General features: G+C 39.0%; 1 long non-coding RNA gene across 3 annotated transcripts; it reads right to left on the bottom strand.

Moving 5' to 3' along the window:
- Positions 1-619: 619 nt before the first annotated feature.
- On the bottom strand, positions 620-20,784 carry LOC140698429 (uncharacterized). Of its 3 annotated transcripts, none has more exons than XR_012076215.1 (4): positions 20,697-20,784; positions 13,186-13,318; positions 3,216-3,463; positions 620-1,548 (listed from the first exon to the last, which is right to left on the bottom strand). It is a non-coding gene; the product is annotated as an uncharacterized lncRNA (long non-coding RNA). The 3 variants fall into 3 exon arrangements; XR_012076214.1 differs by lacking the exon at positions 20,697-20,784 and adding an exon at positions 20,553-20,689; XR_012076216.1 differs by lacking the exon at positions 20,697-20,784 and adding an exon at positions 19,587-19,684.
- Between the last annotated feature and the right edge of the window lie 59 nt (positions 20,785-20,843).

Raw genomic sequence — 20,843 nt, 5'->3', positions numbered from 1 at the left:
CAAGGGCTGCTGGGCCAGTGCAGGTGACAGACATCCTCCTACCAGGGGCTACAGCTTCCGGCAAGTTCTCTAGGGGTGCATGACAGCAGGTTTTGAAGCTCATCATTGCTCTTTTGTCCTCTCTGAAGCACGCCCGTGCTTTGGCCATTTCATAGCCATTAGGCCCTGCGTGGAGAGTTTGGCTTCCTTCCCCATCTAATGAAGTTTCTCAGGGTCCTCATTTACTCCACTGGTCGGCAGATGGTCTGAAAATGCTGAATTCAGATGTCAGCTTTTTTAAAATACACTGTTAAAAGATGTATAATGGTCAAATGTGTTAGGGTGAAAAATTCGAAACAACCTAACATTCATCGGGGGGAGGGATTGTAAGCTCATATCCTTGGACTAGAATTCTCTGTGGCTGTCAAAAAGACGAGAGGTCTATGTGAGCTGATAGAAAAAGATGTCATGATGGTATAGATAACTGGAAAGCACACATATAAGGATGTTCATTACAGTAACCTAAGTGAGCAACACCAGGCGACTGGTTCAATTAGCTGTGCTAGGTCTAGACTCCCGAATACCACACAGTAGTAAAAAATAATATTTTCACGTGGAAAAATCTCCAAGAAACGCAGAGTAGGAAAACTTCAGTACTTTTATTCCTGTAGATACATAAGCAGGGTTGGTCTTTTCTTTTTAAAGAAATGGGTCAAGGTTTGACACGACATTGTAAAATGACTATAATTCAATCAAAAAATGTTAAAAAAAAAAAAGAAAGAAATGGGTCAAGGTTTTTAAAAATCATGTTTGAAAGAACAGCAATAGATAAACAATAAGGAACTACTGTACAGGACAGGGAACTGTATTCAATACCTTGTAATAACCTGTAATGAAAAAGAATATGACAAGGAATATGTATATAAAATGGAATCACTATGCTGTACCCCACAAATTAACACAATGTTGTAAACTGACTATATTTCAATAAAAAAATAAAATAAAGTAGGATACTGCTGGAAAGTAGTTTTCAAAACAAAACAAATAAAAAAGAATAGGGAAAATAGTTTTTACTCTTTTTTGTAGTATTTTTTCTTTTTTTGTCTTTTTTCTTTATTTTACTTTTCCTCTTTCTTTTTCTTTTTCTGTTTTTCTTTTTCATTGCGGGTTTTTTTGGGGCGGTTGGAAATACTTTTTAAAAAGCAAAAATCATTTGTAACTCTTCCACCTGAAAGATGATAAAAATTTAGAAATGGAAGTGTCCCATGTTCCACTCCCCAGTAAACTACCTCCCCCTCAAATCTGGTCCAACGCCGTAGATAACTGGTAACATGACAAATGTCCTTTTTGGCTTTTCAAACATTTATATCAACACATCTACATATACTTGCATAGTATAGATAGTATACTACACAACATACACATGTAATAGAATCATTTAAATATTGCTTTGCAACTTGTTTTCTTCACTTAACTATGTATTTTGGCCATTTTTCCATGTCAGCATGTATGAAATCACTTCTTTTTTAACTGCTGCAGTGTAGATGCATCCTAGGTCATCACGCTCTGCTGTAAGTAAACAAGGCAAGGAGCAGAACAATATGCATAAGTGATTGCATTTTTATAAAATTGACACATACATATTTCCTATGAAGGACTCCTTTGAGACGAGTATGTGATGCAAGGCCAAGAGGAAGGGGAATTTTCATATATATCTTTATAATGCTTGAAAAAAATTTCTGTAAAGATAACCTAATACATTTCTAAAACAAAAACTAGTAAAGGGGTTTCTAAAATACTAAGCAATATACAGCTTTGCTTTTCAAGCCAGAATGTTTTTAAAAGCCACATAGATGTTATACGTACCATATTTTAACACCCAACAGCCCTCCAGGTTAACCGGCCGAACAGGCTTTTCTGCAGGCCCTGGAATGAAACTTCTCCCCCTTCCCTGAGCACATATTTGACCACGTTGTAAACATGTCAAGCAAAGAGGGTACTTCGTTCCAATTTACTTTTAAATCCAGGTATGTGCTCATGAGCAAGTTCACAATGACCTAGTCTGTGACTCAGATTCCTTGAGAAAGGCAAAGAGGCAGTACTGGGTTCTCCCCATCCCCACCACCGTGTGCCCCTCTATAAAATGGGGGTCCTAGAAGTCCCTACCTTATAGCATAAGTTCCAGTACTTTCTAAGAGCTCAGGAACTCGTAGACCATTTTATTATGAATCAGAGATTTTCTAAATCCTGTGTAATCAGAATCAGATGCAGAAATTAAGAGTGATAGCTAAGAAGGCAATTGAGGAAATTAAGTGGAATGCTAATGATTACTCAGTGAAATCTAAAGAAGGCAAGGAGGGGGAGACAAAGGTGCAAAATGGAAAGTAATAGGGTGGTACACAAACCTAATCATATAAAAATTACATTAAATATAAATGGACTAAACACTCCCTAATAAGGTTTTATTTTTTTTAAAGCGGCTGAGACAACTGGGTATTTGTCTGGGGAAAAAATAAATTTCAAATGCTTTCTCACTCTGAATAAAAACTTAAACTGGGGGAAAAAAACCCAAACTGCCAGGTAACTGCTGCTGCTGCATCCGGTAAACCCCAATTCCAAATGTGTGGGGCTCCACCATCCTCCCTGCGCTGAAGCTGATTCACTGAAGTGACTCACATATTTGTGCTTTAACAAGTCAAGTCATACCTGAAAATGCTTGGTGCTTTTGCTGAGAGATGTTTAACCCATGGGCTCAGCATATGTTAGAGTTAATACGATGCTTTTTGCCTGAGGGTCTTTAAAGAACATTTGTGGAGTTACTGGAGCTTGATACACATAAAATCACTTTTTCCCTTAAAAAAAATCACTCTGTAAAAGAATATTTAATGTCATAGGAAAATACCTGGGAAGTTGATAAATGAAAAAAGAAAGATTACAAAAAAGCATGCCAAGTATGATTGCTTTTCTGATAAAAACATAAATATATGTGTGTTTGTGTTAAAATTGTAAATCAAAGTCTCTCAAAGGTTGACATTGGTTATTAAGGAAGAGGAGACATTTGCAGGGGATTTTTATTTCATTCCTGGGGCATTTTGGTAATTTCCAAACATTCTATGACAACTAATCCTTTTGTCTTCCAACAAAATTCAAGAAATGCGTGTTAATAAAAATGTGACTGTGGGACATAAGATGTGCATTGAGAAAAGAATTATTTACTAAACATGTTCAAACTGTACCTGAGCAGCAAAGGCAGGTCAAGTCTCGTCAGACACTGGGGTCTTGGAGTCAAGCCGGTCTCTGGGCAGCAGGTAGGCAGGCTTCCACCTCTGCCCCACATCTGCCACTACCTCCTCTGGCTTCATCTGGTCACATATTTTGCAGAGTGCAGCTCAGCCAGACTGGCAGCAGTGTGGCCTGGCCAAGGCAGGCCTCAGGCAGCAGGACGGGTTTTTCTGCCTTGGCCCCTCCACTCAGAGGCCCATTCCTGTGGGTGAGAGGGGAACAAAGAGATGAGGGCCAAGTGAGGCTCCCAGGACCACGGAAGAGAGAGACAGCCACTCAGTGGCATTCCTACCACACTTCTACATGACCATATCTGTCCAGAGCTGCATCCAGCCTCTAACCTTCCATGGCTCCCCAGTGCCCTCAGCACAAAGTCCAACTCCTCAGCCTGGCACTGAGGGGCCCCTGTGGCTTGTCTTCTTGCCATCTCCGCACAAGCTTATCCCTTTCTTCTGTCCCACTGAGTCAACCTCTCTTTCACCATTGGAGATCATAGAATGGAAAGAATAAACTGATGTTATATAGCAATCAAGCAGGCACATGACTCTAACTACATCCTTCCATGAGGGTAAGTTGGCTGACTCACCAAAATGTAAAACTCACACCCCTTTGACCCACCTGATTCCAATTCTGGGAATCTATTCCGCACATACACTCATGAGCGTGCACAAAGACTAGGGTAACTGAAAAGTAATAAATGAGAAATAGCCTAAATCAAATCAGAAGAGAACTAGTTATAGAATTCATTTTTTCACACCATGAAATACTGTGCAGCTAAGTTTAAAGGGAGCTACATGTATATTTGCTGATATGAAATAATCTCCAAGACAGATTGTTCACTGAGAAAAATGCAAAGTGAAAAAACTGAATGTATGCTAAATGCAACGTGGTACCCTAGACTGGATCCTCAGGAGAAAAGACATTAGTGGGAAAACTAGTTGCAATCCGAATAAAGTCCAGAGTTTAATTAATGGTCTTGTAATGTTAATGGTGTTAATTTCTTGGTTTTGATAAACATACCATGGCTATGTAATACTTTAACATTAGGGGAAACTGGGTGAAGGGTATACAAGAATTCTCTGTACTATCTTTGTGCCTTTTCTGTAAATCTAAAAACCTTTCCATCATTCTAAGTGAAGTAAGCCAGAAAGAGAAAGAAAAATACCACATGATATCACTCATATGTGGAATCTAAAAAAAGAAAAAAGAAGACACTAATGAACTCATCTACAAAACAGAAACAGACTCACAGACATAGTAAACAAACTTATGGTTACCAGGGGGAAAGCAAGTAGGAAGAGATAAATTGGGAGCTCGAGATTTGCAAATATTAACTACTATATATAAAATAGATAAACAACAAGTTTCTTCTGTATAGCAGGGGGAACTATATTCAATACCTTATAGTAACCTACAGTGAAAAAGAATATGAAAATGAATATATGTATGTATATGTATGACTGAAACATTATGCTGTACACCAGAAATTGATGCCACATTATAAACTGACTATACTTCAATTTTAAAAAGTCAAAAAAATTTTAAAAATAAAAAGCTTCCAAAATAAAAAGTTTATTTGAAAAAAAACTAAATATATATTTCCATATTTATAGAGCACTAAAGATGCGGGAAAAAAGGGGGAAATTTATGGATTCATAAGATACGTCGTTTCTTATAAATTGTTTTATTTTTATGATTAAATTTCCCAATTTCAGGAATGATTATCTAGTTGGATAATTAATGAATATTTTAAAAATAATTTACACCCACAGTTGCATCATGATTTTTTCAGAGCACACAATGTCATTATTTAAAATTTTTTATCAGATGGCATTATTTCAGAATGCCTTCATTTAGGATTGCAGAGAGAAACGGCTGAAGAATGCAGTGAAAGTGAGAAAACAGGGCAAATTCTCTAGAAACCAACTCACAAAAAGTTCAGGTTACAAAATGGCCCACTCACTGAATCTATCAAAAATGCTTTTATCAGTATTAACCAGAATAGTTTCACAAGCTGGGGGGAAATGGATTTTTGATTATGGTCCTCTCAGAACAACTGAGCTCGAAGAGCCTGGAGTCAGAGACAGAGCAGACAGCAGGGAACGGGCTTCCCAGAAGGGTAAGACTCTGGAGGCAATAATCATCTTTGGGGAAATCCACTGACTTTCCTGGCTCCCCAATGGGGCCTTAGCAAGTTGGGGATGAGAACCAGGAGTCCAATGTGGGTTAACCGCCCTTAATTAGGAAAGTTGACAGTGTTATGGAAAGTCTTCCAGAGTGATAATGCGAGTCCTGGATATTCGAGGGCTGCAGTAGTTAAAAGAACTGAACTCTCCGGATCTGGTGACAGCCTGTCTTATGCCGACTATGTCACTGATGTCTTATGCCTCCGGGACTGAGGGCCCAGAAAGCTATGTTGAGACAGTTTGCACCTGCCCCTGTCCTAGGTGGTAAAATTGTGAATATCATTGACTCGTTCATGCCTTCAGATATTACTGCTAACCTTATCATGGGCACCAGGCACTGTTCTAGGTTCTGGGGACCCAGGGGAACAAACCAATCCCCAGGCTCTCCCTTTATAAACCTTACCTTCTGGAGGGGGAGATAGGGAAAACCAATAGGGGAAATAGACATGCTGGAGGATAAGAAATGCTAAGGAGAGAAATAAAATATAAAAATAAAAGAATTTTTACAAATCAGCGGGGAAGGGAGGCAGGAGTTTCAGCACCACTGCGGCATCCTGACTGGATGTATAAGCTTCCGACAGTGGCCGGTGCCCATCTGGGTTGTTTCCCATTGTCCCCTCACCATGTGTTGGGGGCTGGGGAGACCATTCCTGGGGTACACGCCTACCTTGGGGCAGGAATGGAGTCAGTGCCACCCCATGGGCTCGGCCTTGGAGCGGGGGGGAGTTGGATACCCAGAGCCTGCTCAGGTCTAGGAAGAGGTGAACAGACCCTGGGAGCAGAAAGAACCACTGTCCCCTCTTCCCATTAAGCCTTCCTCCTGATGATTTGGAGATAAATGTCACATAAAGCACTGAGAAGTCAATGTTAGTTATTATCATCACTGTCACTTTTATTAATATCAAGGGCCCCCATCACTCACCTGTGCCAGTTATCAATTTATTGCCTCTAAATTCCAACATTTATCAGCTGGCACAAGGTTAGGCCTGTCAGTAGAGGGCGCTGAAGGGACACTGCAGAAGGTAGGGGCGTCTCTAGATTCCAGTGCTTTTTTCTTGTTCCTACTGGGCTGTGACCAGCAGGTGGCTGTGGTTCCTCTCCATACCTTCCTGAGCCTAGCTAGGGACACACCACTTAACCCACATAAGAAACCTATTGAAAACATGAAACAGAATTAGGATTTCCCACTGAATTGACTATCTTTTCAGATGCTCTGAAAATGGAAATAGGAAGATGTGAAACAGAGAAAATGGTCTTTCTGAAGAGCCACTTCCAATCCTGCTGGAAAAAATGATAAAACGATCCTGGCGTTTGATCCCTGGCATTAACGTTCATCACATAAAGATTCATTCAGAAAACTGAGGAAACAAGTCTGGAAACTGAAGGAATTTTTCAACTTTTGAGAACTCTACCCAGAGCCAAGGAAAGTGATATTTGTTGTCTAGAAGCCACTGGTTAATAGTTGTTAACCACTGCAAAATACAGTGGCTTAAAATAATGATTTTTTTTTAGTTCCTGATTCTGTGGAACCATTTGGGCTGAGCTCAGTCAGCCAGGCAGTTCTTCTGTTTTTTTTTCACCTGGGCTAAATCATGCAGCTGCAGTCGGCTAACGGGTTGGCTGGTGGTTGACCCAGGGTGGCCTCCCTCCATGTATGGCTGGCTGGGAATTTGTATAGATGGCTGGGATGATGGCTCTGACTGCGCCATATGTCTACAGCAGGCCAGCCCAGGTTTATTCACACGATGGTGTTTACAGGGTTCCCAAGAGCAGCAAGAAAAGACAAGTCCGAAAGTATGCAAACAATTTTCAAGTCTCTGCTTTTGTCACATGTGCTATTGTCCCAGTGGTCACAGCAAATCAATGGATAAAGCCAGATTTAGTGTGGAAGGTGTGCAGGAGGGAGGAGAAATACGGAGTCCATTTTAACTCACAATCTACCACACAGGGGATCCAGGATGATAAAAAGGTGTCAGCAGTCCCCAGCAGAAGTAGTCAAATGCCTTTATTTGAGAGTGTCCCACAGTTGTGACCTCCTCAAACTGCTACAGTTTCCAGGAGGAAGCTGGATGGGAAACATGTAATGCCAACAGTAGCCGGGAACTTGGGCCATTCCTCCAAAGAGTTGTCCTATGAAAAGGTGCCTTTTTCTGAATTCTGGATATCACAGAAGGTTAAGGAGACAATGTTTTTATTAAATTCATGTTTCAAAACCCAAGTGGGAAATCTATTAAAGACATCTAGTTTCCCTTAGCCATCTCTCAGATGGCTCTTCAGATGCTGTGGGCACTGGAATGGAAACAAATAACATATAAAAGATAAAAAGCTAAGAAACTGGTCTTTTTGTTTCCACTTCAGTACTGTTGGACATGTAATTAAAAGAAGGTCTCAAATATTGAAAGTTCTACTCTAATAGAAAAGAAGCAGGAAGCTATAGAAATGAGAAAACCATAATTGAAAATGTGATAACTACAACGATTTACAAGAGAACAAACACAGAGATGTAAAAAAGAAAAAAAGGACAGAAAAATCATAAAAAGTGGAAGAGGGGATCAGGAAAATATAGATTTTCTCTTTCTCTCTCTCTTTTTTTCACTTCATTCTTTTTGGGATGTATTTGAGCCTACATGACTACCAGTGTAAAGCAAACAGATATAGCAACGGGTTAACATGCTTGAAAAACAGGGTAACCACAAATCAAAAGCATACAGTAGAGTCACAAAAACCAAAAAGAAACTGAGCTAATACAAAAGAAAATTATCAAACCACAAAAAGAAAAACAAAAAAGAAAGGAACAAAGAAGAAATACCAAATCAACTGGAAAACAAAGTTCAAAATGGCAATAAACACACACCTATCAACAATTACTATAAATGTCAATGGACTAAATGCTTCAGTCAAAAGACACAGAGTGGCAGATTGGATAATAAAACAAAAGCCTACAATATGCTGCCTATAAAAGACTCACTTTAGAGTGAAGGACATACATAGATTAAAAGAGAGAGAGGATGGAAAAAGACATTTCATGCAAACGGAAATGACAAGAAAACGGGAGTAGCAATACTCATATCAGACAAAATAGGCTTTAAAACAAAGTTATAAACGAAGATAAAGAAGGACACTATATAATGATCAAAGGAGCAATATAAGGTGAGGATATTACACTCGTTAACATATATGCACCCAATATAAAAGCACCTAAATATATAAAACAAATACTAACAGGCATAAAGGGAGAAATTGATGGGAATACAATAATAGTAGGAGACTTTAACACTCTACTAACATCATTGGACAGCTCTTCCAGACAGAAAATAAATGAGGCAATGGAGATACTAAATGACACAATAGAACAATTGGACTTAGTTGATATTTTTAGGACATCATACCTCCCCAAAACAGAATATACATTCTTTTCAAGTGCTCATGGAACATTCTCTTGGATAGACCACATACTCAGGCACAAAAGAAGCCTCAACAAATTTAAGAGGATAGAAATTATTTCAAGCATCTTCTCTGACCACAATGACATGAAACGAGAAATCAACCACAGAAAAGCAAATGAGAAAAAAATGACAGCATGGAAACTAAACAACATGCTACTAACAGGCTAATGAGTCAAAGATGAAATCAAAGAAGAAATTTAAAAATTTCTTGAGACAAATGACAATGAAAACACAACCACACAAAATCTATGGGATGGAGCAAAAGTAGTCCTAAGAGGGAAGTTTATAGCAATATAGGCCTTCCTCAAAAAACAAGAACAATCTCAAATAAACAACCTAACCTACCACCTAAAAGAATTAGAAAAAGAAGAACAAACAAAACCTAAAGTTAGCAGAAGGAAAGAAATAATAAAGATCAGGGAGGAAATAAATAAAATTCATTAAAAATAATAGAAAAATCAATCAAACCAAGAGCTGATTTTTTGAAAAAGTAAACAAAATCAACAAACCTCTGGCCAGGCTCACCAAGAAGAAGAGAGGACACAAATAAACAAAATAAAAAATAAAAATGGATAAATTACAACCAATACCACAGAAATGCAAAAAAAAACCCATAAGAGAATAATAATATGAACAATCATATGGCAACAAATTGGACAACTTATAATACATGGACAAGTTTCTAGAAACATACAGTCCACCAAAAACTGAATCAAGAAGAAATAGATCATTTGAACAGACTGATCACTTGAAGTGAAACAGAATCAGCAATTTAAAAACAAAAAACCCTCCCTGCCAACAAAAGTCCAGGACCAAATGGCTTCACTGGGTAATTCTATCAAACATACCAAGAAGAGCTCATACCAGTCCTTCTCAAACTCTTCCAAAAGATTGAAGGGGAGGGAATATTCCCAAACTAATTCTATGAAGCCACCATCATCCTGGTACCAAAGCCAGACAAAGACACTACCAAAAAAGAAAACTGTAGGCCAATATTGTTGAAGAGCATAGATGCAAAAATCCTCAACAAAATATTAGTAAACAGAATCCAACAACACATAAAAAAAGATTAGACACCACGATCAAGTTGGGCTCATCCTAGGGACACAAGGATGGTTCAACATATCCAAATCAATCAACATGATGCACCACATCAACAAAAGAAAGGACAAAAATCACATAATCATTTCAATAGATGCAGTTTTTCTGCATCTATCTGATAAAATTCAACACCCATTTAAGATAAAAATTCTAACAAAAGTGGATATAGAGGGAATATATCTCAATATAATAAGAGCTATTTATGACAAACCTAACCTACAGCCAGTATAATACTCAATTGTGGAAAGTTGACAGCCTTCCCGCTAAAATTTGAAACAAGACAAGGATACCCACTCTCACCACTTCTATTCAATATAGTATTGGAGGTCTTAGGCATAGCAATTAGAGAAGAAAAAATAAATAAAAGGGATCTAAATTGGAAGAGAAGAGATAAAACTGCCATTATATGCAGATGACATGATACTATATAGAGAAAATCCTAAAGGTTCCACACAAAAACTACTAGAGCTAATAAAAGAATTTGGCAAGGTAGCAGGATACAAGATTAACATACTTCTGTGGCATTTCTTTACACTAACAATGAAATATCAGAAAAGGAAAGCAAAATAGAGCCAGTGAGCTTTTATCCAAAAAAAAAAAAAAAGGAAAGGAAAGAAACAATCTCTTTCAAAATTGCATCCAAAAATATAAAGTACTTAGGAATAAATCTGACCAAAGAAGTGAAAGACTTATATACGGAGAACTACAAAACATTGACTAAGGAAATTAAAAATGATTTAAATAAACGGAAAGATATCCCGTGTTCTTGGATTGGAAAAGTTATATTGTTAAAATGTCCATATTACCCAAAGCAATCTACAGATTTAATGTGATCCCTATCAAATTACCCAGGACATTTTTCACAGAACTAGAACAAATAATCCTAAAATTTATATGGAATCACAAAAGACCCAAAATTGCCAAAGCAATAGAAGAAAAAGAGTGAAGCTGGAGGAATAACTCTCCCAGACTTCAGACAATACTACAGAGCTACAGTAATCAAAACAGCAAGGTATTGGTACAAAAACAGACATATGGATCAATGGAATAGAATTGAGAGCCCAGAAATAAACCCACAAACTTTTGGTCAAATAATCCTTGACAAAGGAGGCAAGAACATACAATAGAGTAAAGACAATCTCTTCAGCAAATGGTGGGCAGCTGCATGTGAATCAATGAAGTTAGACCACTCCCTCACAATATACACAAAAATCAACTCAAAATGGCTTAAAGACTTAAATATAAGACAAGACACTATAAACTTCTTAGAAGAAAACATAGGCAAAACATTATCTGACATAAATCTTAGCAATGTTCTTCTAGGGCAGTCTACCCAAGCAATAGAAATAAAAGCAAGAATAAACAAATGGGACCTAATTAAATGTATAAGCTTTTGCACAGCAAAGGAAACAATAAGCAAAACAAAAGGACAAACTACAGAATGGGAGAAAATATTCACAAAAGATGAGACTGACAAGGGCTTAAGTTTCAGAATATATAAACAGCTCATACAACTTAATAATAATAAAAAACCCAATCCAAAACTGGGCAGAAGACCTAAACAAGCAATTCTCCAATGAAGACAAACAAATAGCTGATAGGCACATGAAAAAAATGCTCAGCATCACTAATTATCAGAGAAATGCAAATCAAAACTACAATGAAGTGTCACCTCACACCAGTCAGAATGGCCATCATTAAAAAGTCCACAAACAATAAATGCTGGAGAGGCTGTGGAGAAAAGGGAACCCTTCTACACTGTTGATGAGAATGTAGTTTGGTACAACTGTTATGGAAAGCAATATGGAGATTCCTCAAAAGACTAAAAATAGACTTCCCATAGGTTCCAGCAATCCCACTCCTGGGCATATATCCAGAGGGAATCTTAATTCAAAAAGACACATGCACCCCAATGTTCACATCAGCACTATTTACAATAGCCAAGACATGGAAACAACCTAAATGTCCATCAACAGATGACTGGAAAAAGAAGCTGTGGTATATTTATACAATGGAATACTACTCAGTTATATAAAAGAAAAAATAATGTCATTTGCAGCAACATGGATGGACCTGGAGATTGTCATTCTAAGTGAAGTAAGCCAAAAAGAGAAAGAAAAATGCCATGTTATATCGCTTACATGTGGAATCAAAAAAAAAAGACAAATGAACTTATTTATAAAACAGAAATAGACTCACAGACATAGAAAACGAACTTATGGTTACTAGGGTGGGAGTGGGATGGGAAGGGATAAATTAGGAGATCAAGATTTGCAGATACTAACTAATATATATAAAATGAACAAGTTCATGCTATATAGCACAGGGAACTATATTCAACATCTTATAGTAACCTATGGTGAAAAAGAGTATGAAAACGAATATATGTATGTTCATGTATGACTGAAGCATTATGCTGTACATCAGAAATTGACACAACATTGTGAACTGACTAGACATCAATAAACTATATATATATACACATATATATGTGAAGGCCCCTAGTATTCAAGTTCCTCTTGCTGTACAAAAAGAACACCTAAGATCAAATTGCCAAGGATGTCTCATCTCACCACTTTTTTCAGCATCATACTGGAAGCCCTAGCTAATGCTTTAAGGCAAGAAAGGGAAATAAAAGGTACACAGATAGAGAAGGAGAAATAAAGCTGTTTTTGTTTGCAGATAACATAACTGTCTACATAGAAAGCCCAAAAGAATTGACCAAAAAAACCCTCCTAGAACTAATAAGTTATTATAGCAAAGTTGCAGGATACAAGGTTAATATATAAAAGACCAAATTGCTAGTCCCAGCATTACATCTGTTGATCACATCCCTGCCTAATATCAACTGAGATACCACTCAGACTTACAAAGGATTGATCTAGAAATAACAAGTGCAATCACTGACACTTTGGAGATTTACAATCATGAGACACAAGTGCTATTCCTTATTAGACTTTCCTGATCTTCCTAAAGGAAGTGACTACCAATCAGGCCAAAAATAGATTAGTTTATGGTTCATTTCCATGCCATGGCAGCAATTTATTCAGTAAAGGTAAATTTTCTGATCAGGAAGAAATGAGGTCAAAAGACACCATGATTCCCATAATATGTTTTAAATTTAAATATCAAGATACTTTCTGGGTAATAGCCCTATTTTGAACATAGATGCTTATATTTAGAATGCTTACCATATTAATCCTCAAGCAGAGTGAGTGATAAAATCCCAATCAAATTTAATCTTCCAAAAACATTCTTTTAAAATACAGGCATACTTCAAAGACATTGCAGGTTCAGTTCCAGACTACCTCAATAAGGTGAATACTGCAAAAAAGCAAGTCAGAGAAATTTTTTGGTTTCCCCACATATAGTAGGTTTACACTATACTGTAGTCTATCAACTGTGAAGTGGCATTATGTATAAAAATACAATATATACATCCTAATTTTAAAATATTTTATGGTTAAAAAAAGGTAACCATCATTTGAGCCTTCAGAGAGTCATAATTTTTTCCCTGATGGAGCAGGTTGCCTTGATGTTCATGGTTGTTGACTGGTCAGTGTAGTGGTTGCTGAAAATTGGAGTGACTACAGCAATTTATTAAAATAAAACAACAATGAATTTAGCTACATCAACTGACTCTTCCTTTTAAACTGCCTCTTCCTTCTCTGTAGTATGCAATGCTGCTTAATAGCATTTTACCAACAGTAGAACTTTCAAAATTGGAGTGCTACTTTATCAACTAAGTTTATGTGATATTCTAAATCCTTTGTTGCCATTTCAACAATCTTCACAGCGTCTTCACCAGGAATCGATTCCATCTCAAGAAACCACTTTCTTTACTCGTTTATTAGAAGCAACTGCTCATCCGTGAAAATGTTACAATGAGATTGCCACAATTCAGCCACATCTTTAGGCTCCCCTTCTAATTCTAGATCTCTTGCTATTTTCATCACTTCCTCCATGGAAGTCTTGAACCTCTCAAAATCATTCGTAAGTGTTGGAATCAACTTTTTCCAACCTCCTGTTAATGCTGATATTTTGACCTTGTCCAGTGAATCACGATATTCTTAATGGCATCTAGAATGGCAAATCCTTTCCAGGTTTTCAATTTACTTTGCCCAGATCCATCAGAAGAATCACTATCTACGGAAGCATAGCCTTACAAAATGTATTTCTTAAATAGTAAGACTTGAAAGTCAAAACGCGACTTGATCCATGGGCTGCAGAGTAGATGTTGTATTAGCAGTTGTATTAGCAGGCATAAAAACACCATGAATCTCACTGTACATCTCCATCAGAGATTTTGGGTGACTAGGTGCATTGTCAGCAAGCATTAATGTTTTGAAAGGAATCTTTTTTTTTTTTTCTGAGCAGTAGGTCTTAACAGTGAGCTTAAAGTATTCAGTAAACCATGTAACCAGATGTGCTGTCATCCAGGCTTTGTTGTTGCATTTACAAAACACAGGCAGAGGAGATTTAACATAATTCTTACGGGCCCTAGTACTTTCAGAATGGTAAATGAGCACTGGCTTCTACTTCAAGTCACCAGCTACATTAGCCCCTAACAAGTCAGCAGCCTGTCCTTTGAAGTTTCAAAGCCAGGCATTGACTTCCCTTAAATCTCACACACCAACCTCTGCTTGCTTTAGACTTTTCTTCTGCAGCTTCCTCACCTCTCTCAGCCTTCACAGAATTGAAGAGAGTTAGGGATCTTGTTCTGGATGGGGCTTTGGCTTAAGCAAATGTTGTGCTTGTTCGGGTCTTCTATCAAAAACTTTCTCCATATCAACAAGAAGGCTGTTTCACTTTATCACTCATATGTTCACTGGAATAGTACTTTTAATTTCCTTCAAGAACTTTTCCTTTGCACTCACAACTTGGTGAACTGTTTGGCGCAAGAGGCCTCACTTTCAGCCTGTCTGGGCTTTCAACATCCCTTTCTCACTAAGCTTAATCATTTCTCGCTTTTGATTTAAAGTGACAGACATGCAACTCTTTCACTTGAGCACTTAGAGGCCATTGTAGGGTTATTAATTGGTCTAATTTCAACACTGTTGTTTTTCAAGGAATTGGGAGACCCTAGGAGAGAGACAGACGGGGGAACAGCTGACTAGTGGAGCGTTTAGAGCACACACAACATTTATCAGTTAAGTTCGCTGCCTTGTGTGGGCGCGGTTTGTGGTGCTCCGGAACAATTACAATAGTAACATCGAATATCACTGATCACAAATCACCATAAAAATAAAATAATGAAAACGTTTTAAATATTGCAAGAATTACCAAAATATGAGACAGAACCATGAAGTGAGAAAATGCTGTTAGAAAAATGGCACCAATAGACTTGCTCCACACAGGGTTGCCATAAACCTTTAGTTTGTGAAAAAAAATCAAGTATCTACAAAACACAATAAATTGAGGTCTGCTTGTACTTTAAATGCTATTGGTTGGTGCCAAACATTTTTAAGGCGTTTTCAACGTATTTCACAAAATGTGTCATTTAAAAAGTGTACATTATCACTAGATAAAACCAAGTGTGTGTACATTTTCTCCCTAATAAAGTATGTTTGTATATTTCCTTCTCAAGAGATTTTTGTCCCAATAGCTTTCACTGTTGAGTAGACTATGTTCAGGGAGAAAAATACTTAAAAGGAAAAAACTAAGAGTGTATTGATGAAAAACTAAGAGAATGTTATATAGCACAGGGAACTATATTCAATATCTTGTAGTAACTTACGCTGAAAAAGAATATGAAAACAAATGTACGTGTGTTCCTATATGACTGAAGCATTGTGCTGTACACCAGAAATTGACACAACATTGTAAACTGACTATACTTTGATAAAAATATGTATTTTTAAAAACTAAGAGAATGTTGATTACTCTTGCATCTGGGTGATAAGTACATAGGGGTTCATTAAACTGTTCTCTGTTAAAAAAAAAATAGACACTTCTGTGATTTTGTATGGCTCTTAGGAGAATGCCAGCACTCCTGAGCATGACCAACTAGACCAGGTCCTGCCGACCACATCCAGCCTCTCTCTCCCCTGCCTCCCCTGTTCCTCCTTGCTTTGCTCTCCCTGCTCCAGAGACATTGGACTTCCAGGCCATGTTTCCTCCCAGCCCAGAGCTCTGGAACCTACTTTCCTACTGCCTGGAACCCTCTCCCTAGTCTGGTTAGTGAGTACTCATCCTTCAGATCTGAGTGCAAGCATCACTTCCTCCAGGAAGTCCTTCTTGAGAACACTAGCCAGATCAGAGTTTTACTTTCTTAATCTATCTTGTGGCCTTTCTTTGGAGCATTTAGCACAGTTTTAATTTTATTTTTAATTAATAACAATAGCCAGCACTTACTCTGTGCCAAGGGTTGTCCTAAGGACTTCATGTGTATCTGCTCATTTGATTCTCTCAACGCACAGAAAGTGGAAGAAACTTGCTCAAAGTCATACAGCTGGTAAATGATAGAGGCAGGACTGAAACTCTGTCAGTCTGATTCCAGAGCTGACACCTTAACCATTCTGTTCTGCTCCTTCGTCGTGATGTGAATAATATGCATCTCTCCTACCAGACTGTGATTCCTCAATGGTAGATACTTGGTGTTATAGACTGAATTATGCCTCTGCCCCCAAATTCACATGTTGAAGCCTCAGCCCTCAATGTGACTGTATTTGGAGATATGGCTTTTAAGGAGGGCATTAAGTTAAATGAGGGCATAAGAGCGGGCCCTAATCCAACTGGACTGATGTCCTTCTGTCTCAGTCTGTTTGGGCTTCCATAAAGGGTTATCATAGACTGGGTAGATTATAAGGAACAGAAGTTGATTATTCACAGTTCCAAAGGCTGGGAAGTCCAGGATCAGGCACTGGCAGATTTGGTGTCTGGTGAGGGCCCAATTTCTGGTTAATAGATGTCTGTCTTCTCACTGTAACATCACATGGTGGAAGGGCCAAGGGAGCGCTCTGGGGCCTCTTTTAGAAGGACACTAATTCCATTCACGAAGGCTCCACCCTTATCCTCTAACCAACTACCCAAAGGCCCCACCTCCAAATATCCTCACATTGGGGACTAGATTTCAATATACGAATTTTTTGAGGGACAGAAGCGTTCTGTTTATGACACTTTGATACAAAGAGGAAGAGACAGCATGCACAGAGAGAAGACCATGTGAGGACACAGTACAAACCAGAGAGAGAGACCTCAGGAGAAACCAAACCAACTGGCACCTTGATTTTGAACTTCCAGGCTCCAAAACTGTGAGAAATAAATTTCTATTGTTTATTGCTGTAACAAAATGCCACACAGTCTGTGGCATTTTGTTACAGCAGCCCTAGCAGACTAACACACTTGGTCTCTCCTGTTTGCCATTATATATACCTTGGGGTAAACGCCATGCCTAGCATATAGTAGGGCTTCCAAAAATATATACTTAGGTGTCACCATCTTCTCTGGAAAGATTCTCTTCCCCTTCTCCCTCCCCCAGCCTTGGCTTAAGTGCCCCTTCTGGGCTTTATTTGCTACATTTTCCACTTGGTTCTGGAAGGATACGTTTTAAGGTCTAATTCCTTTGTAGGGGGTTAAACCTTAGAATTAAAAAAAATTGTCTTGGGGGGAGTAATTAGGTTTATTTATTTACTTACTTATTTTGATGGGGATACTGGAGATTGAACCCAGGACCTCATGGACGCTAAGAATGCACGCTACAACTGAGCTATATCCTCCCCACTTAAATCTTCGAATTTAAAGATTTCAGAGGGACTGAGTCTTCTCCAGGGCTCAGCACAGATGGCGTATGCTGTTGGAGTTTAACAAATATTTGAGTAAATGCAAGTCTCCTGACCTCTGGAGCCTTGGTTCAAGTCCTAGTGCAAGACAACCTGAGTTCTAAGCTTCATCTCTAAATTCCTGTGCAACCTGGGGCACTGACCCTCAAAAATAATCATGGTCTTGAGTTTCTCCAGAGATCAAAGCTTGGGTAAAGTGCATGATGCTCTGGAAAGTACAGGGTCATTTTGATGCCTGTTATAAGAATGTATATAGTTGAGCCGAGCCCCTGAGTCTTAGTCATCTGCCTAACTCCAGCCAGACTTCTAGCTGCACCTCAGACATGCTAAGTTTACTCCTGTCTCAGGGCCTTTGCACTTGCTACCTCTTCTGGGAACACACTTCATCTAGACATTCCCATCGTAAATATTTTGTCTTAATTTTCAGTGTCTACACCAGAGTCAAGGCAGGTGATGTGGATTGCAAGGAAATAGTTTGGTTTCAGGGCATTGGGGAAGGGAAGAGATGTCACTGTTCTATTAGTTCATTTAATCCTCTCAGCAGTCCTGACAGGTATTTATTGTCACTATCCCTACCTTACAGATGAGGAAGTTGAGGCCAAGAGACGTTAAGTAACCTGCCAGAGGTCTCACTGTTAGCAAGGAGGAAGGCCAGGACATGAATCCAGGCAGTTTGGATCCACTGTCCACTTTCTTTCTTTTCTTTTTTTTTTTGAATTCTTAAATGTAAACTTTAATGTGATTTGATAAATGTATGTTATTTGTGTAGCCACCGCTAAACTCAATATACAAAACATTTCCATCACCCCAACTTGGGTCCCAAGATGACCCAAGCCACTGAGATGTTGTCATTATTGTTGCCATTGTATGTAAGATTTGTTTTTTCTGGAGGTTCACAGAAATGGTATCATATATCTTGCATTTTTATGTGTCTGGTTTCTTTCACTCATCGTGTTGGTTTTGGATTTGGCCACTTTGTTGTCTCAGTTGTTGCTTCTTTTACATTGCTGAGTAGTTACCTGCAAATCCTTTTCCACGTGCCTCTTTTTTTTTAACTTTTTTAATTGAGTTATGGTCATTTTACAATGTTGTGTCAAATCCCAGTGTAGAGCACAATTGTGCAGTTATACATGAATATACATATATTCACTGTCACAGTTTTTTTCACTGTGAGCCACCAGTGTCCACCTTCTTAGCCACAAAGCTCTCTGTTTCTCAGTATACATTAAAGTGTAGTTGACACAGGGCCTGGCATGAGGTAGTTGCTCAATAAGCCATAGCTATTTCTTTACTTGTCTAATCTTACAATCCAGCCTCCAGAATGAAGCCAATAGCCTTTCCTACTCCATCTTGCCAGAACCCAGGATCCCTCACTCCATCCTCTCAGGCCTGAACACATTGGGTAGCTGGAACTGAGGGCTCTATACCAAGGCTCTTGAGTTCCAGTCCAGGCTCCACCATTCACTAGCCCTGTAAACACAGAAATGTTGCATCCCTCCCCGGGCCTCAGTTTCCTCACATGTAAAATGCGGACAATAACAATCCATATATCCTGGAATCATTAAAAGATTTGGTGAGATGACACACTCAGAATGCTTTCCACCCCACGTGGCTCATAAAAAGTGTTCAATAACTGGTTGTTTAAAAAAAGTGTTCAATAAATTGTAGCAATTATGATTAAGGCTTCTTAATAAGAAGCTCCCAAAGGTCTGAGGCTGTGAAATATGTCCCAACCACCTTTAGGGCCAAAGTTGGGACCAGATGACCTCATTGCTTGCAGACAAGGCTGGCTGGCTGAGAGGACTTCTTACCTGACCCAACACAGGATCTATAAGACAAGCGCTTCCAGGAGGCAACGTGGTTTAGGGGGTGATCTCTTGGGTCTGATAGAACTGGTTATGAATCCTAGCTTTGATGTATCCTCAGGACCTGTTTCTTCATCCATCAAATGGGAAGGAAACAGTGTGAGAGGTGATTAAGAATGTGGGTTTGGATTCAGAAGATTATATATCATATATATACTCCTTGATCAGCCATGGACCAGCTGTGAGAGCTGAGATGAGTATCTCAGCTCCATGAGCCTCAGTTGTCTGTTTCAGTGGTCATTGTTATCTTTCCTTTTCCTAGGGTGGCTATGAGGATTTCCCAAGACCATGGGTGCCCACACTCTGGACACTGTAGCTGTTAGAATGGGAGACAGTGTGTATCAATGTTTAGGAGCTTAGATTCTGGAGTCGAACTGCAACAGGCCTAGTTCAATATTATCATACTAATTTTTAAAATATCCTTTTCTAAAACGCAAATGCATTTGCCTGAAAGTTTGAGTTGTTGAAAATACGTGCTGAGTGCTGAATCCTTCAGGATCAGATTCAATTCCAAAAAAAATCCCAAACCAACCAAACAAAACCTCCTCATTTATAAATGAAGTAAACCAAGGTCAACCACGACCACATCAGATCCCATTCCACAGCTACTAGATCAATCCTACTTAATGGTAGTGTAGCTTGAATGCTGGACTCTCACCAGAACAAGGTCGGAGTCCCAGCAATGCCCACACTCGCTATGGGATCTGAGGCAAGGGACTTCACCTCTGATCGTTAGCATTTAGTCCGACATAGTAATCTGCTCCCTCACAGGTATATTTAGAAGGATTCAATGAGATGATGCACAAAGTGTAGTACACGGAAAGGGCTCAGCAACCTGGAGCTCTTTTTACTGTTACTACAGCGCCTGTATCCCCTATTTGAAGGGGTAGAGCTCGCGTGCCCGGTACTCGCCTTAGGCGATCTCGGTCCCGATTATCCCAGGCTCTTCTGAGTCTCGGCCTCCTCAGCAGGGCCTCTCCAGCTCCTTCCTCACCACACTCCCCACCCCCAGTTCTTCAACTAGCCGCAGGAAAGAAGACGCCAGACAGCACTCACCAGAGCCCCGAAAAGCAGAAGCAAAGGGACAGAACTCTAACCGCGGCCCGAAACCGTTGGGCTGGGCTCCCGCCTCCCGGTCCGCTGACCAATCAAAGGCAAAGATGAAAGCCTCTGGACCAATCAAAAGTGGCAGCGGTGGAGCAA

This window comes from Vicugna pacos, chromosome 9 (assembly GCF_048564905.1).
Source record: "Vicugna pacos chromosome 9, VicPac4, whole genome shotgun sequence".
In the NCBI taxonomy this organism is placed as follows: domain Eukaryota; kingdom Metazoa; phylum Chordata; class Mammalia; order Artiodactyla; family Camelidae; genus Vicugna; species Vicugna pacos.
This window is presented reverse-complemented; position numbering and strand designations above follow the sequence as displayed.